Source organism: Pelobates fuscus, chromosome 5 (assembly GCF_036172605.1).
Source record: "Pelobates fuscus isolate aPelFus1 chromosome 5, aPelFus1.pri, whole genome shotgun sequence".
Lineage (NCBI taxonomy): Eukaryota > Metazoa > Chordata > Amphibia > Anura > Pelobatidae > Pelobates > Pelobates fuscus.
In genome coordinates, this window is record NC_086321.1 from 183,779,002 (window position 1) to 183,781,412 (window position 2,411).

Genomic DNA, 2,411 nt, shown 5'->3' on the forward strand with positions numbered 1-2,411 from the left:
CACCCCCTCCCCAATACATTAATGACCACCCCCCCTCCCCTCCCCTCCCCTCCCCAATACATTAATGATCACCTCCCCTCCCCAATATATTAATGACCACCCCCCCAATATATTAATGACCACCTCCCCAATATATTAATGACCACCCCCCTCCCCTCCCCAATACATTAATGACCACCCCCCCTCCCTAATACATTAATGACCACCTCCTCTCCCCCCCTCCCCTCTCCAATACATTAATTAATTAATTAGGTCCCCCAAACCCCTTTATTCTTACCTTTACAAGTTCCAACAGCTCAGGGAAAAAAGGCCGCGATGCAGTTTCAGTAGAGCCGCCGCCGCGCAGCCGCCGGATGTGACGTCATGTCGTCATTTGCCGCTCACATCCGGCGGCTGACAGGAAGCAGCAGCGGCCGGCTCAGGTGTGGCTGCGGCCGCACGGTTGTGCCTGCGGCCGCATAGGGTAACAGAAATGTTAAAGCAGCCCCAGGGCAGCCAAATGTTAAAGCGGCCCCAGGGCTGGCGGCCTACCGGGAAATTTCCCGGTATCCCGGTAGGCCAGTCCGGCCCTGCTCTGTGTGTGTACTCAGCTGTTTGTGTGTGTATCTAGAAGTATGTGTAGCAGTAAGTGTGTGTGTGTGTCTGTGTACTCAGCAGTTCGTATGAATATATCGCAGCCTCTGTATATGTATTCAGCAGTCTGTGTGTGTATTCAGCAGTCGTTGTGTGTGTATTCAGCAGTCTTTCTGTGTATACAGCAGACTGTGTGTATTCAGCAATCTGCTCATCTATTTAGCAGTCTGTCTGTGTGTGTGTGTGTATGTATGGTATGTTCATTGCATTTGTTGGAGGTATAAATATAAGCTTAATTTTATCCATAAGTTACATTTTTATTCCTGTAAGTGGTTGTGTAGACAGAGCCCCAGTTCACTGCTCTGCCTGAGTGCCTATAATGCTGTTAAGATGACACTAATCTTAGTTTTGCAATGTAAGGACTAAAGACTCTGGGACAGGGACACTGCACCCAAACCACTTCAATGAGCTGAAGTGGTGTGGGTGCGTTGGGTGTTTTTCAACAACACAAAAAGTTGTTTTACTGCTTCTTCTTGTTTCCTCTCTGTTGGTTACTTCACTTGATCTGTAAATAAAATCAACATTTAGTAATTGTCCATAAACATCAATCATCTTTTTTTTTTTTTGCTACATCTTGATTGGACAGGACATCCAGCCCACATCATTGGACAGACCTCATTTCTGTCATGGGAAACCAAGCTGCTTATTTGCCCTCAGCCACATTAAAAAAAAAAAAAAATATTTTCCCCTGCCATTGCCCCTTTTTTTTGGCGGCAGGAACACCACTCAGAATCAAGAATCAAACCTAATATGTATGGGCTCACGCAAGTCAGTTACCCAAAGATTCTGCCACATGGTGACTCGGATATCAGAATTTCTTCCAATTACCTGATTGGCCCAAATTCAGATGATTTGCAATTCAGTCAAAAACGCTAGTTGTTTCCACTCTTTTAAAGCCCACATAACCATCTGCATCTACGACATATCTCAAGACGCAATATAAATACAAATTTACAAAATTACTATTTAGTAGATATATCCCCAATGAAAACATGCATGTCTTTAATTATACATTTATTAATTGTGGGTATACCTAACAACAGCTTGCAAGACTTTCTGTGGCTGTCCAATTACTTTCTAATGGAGAACAGGGGGTGTAATAAAGTTATGAAAGTGACAAATTCTATTGAAATCTGCACTTGTTGTAAAGGGAAAAAAGAGGACAGACTTTTTAAGCATAAAGTATTGCAGCAAGCTGAAGTGCTTTAAGAGTCTGGAGTGTCACTTTAAGCCCAGTGCTCAAACTTTCACTACTTTGGAGAAACAGCAACGGCTATTATATTCATCAGCCCAAATACCTAGAATATTTTCTTTTTGCTATTGTTCTATGGCTCAGAAAGGGGGCTCAATCTTGAATGGCCTGGTATTAACCTTACAAAAAGTAAATGGTCTTTTTACGTTATGGTTCATAGATTCGTGACAGCCTCAATGAGGGTATATTATCAACAAAAAGCCTTCTTCTAATGTATGAATTCTGCCATTGGTCTTGAAACCTTTCATTCCAATCAGGTACATTAATGCAGTTCTGCTTACCCAGAAGATTGTCCTTCCGGTTGCACTGTTATGTTATTCCTATAGAATTGGTTTACAAACCCATTCCACGCAGATGGACTACTTCAATCATTACCATGTCATGCCCTGCGGGAGGATGGGTGGAAGACATGGCATGTGATTTAACGTATGTGATGAAATATAGAGATTAAGAAAAAAAAACATAAAAACCGTATCATTGAAAAGTCTAAAAGACAATTGCATTGGAACCTTACATTAAACACCCT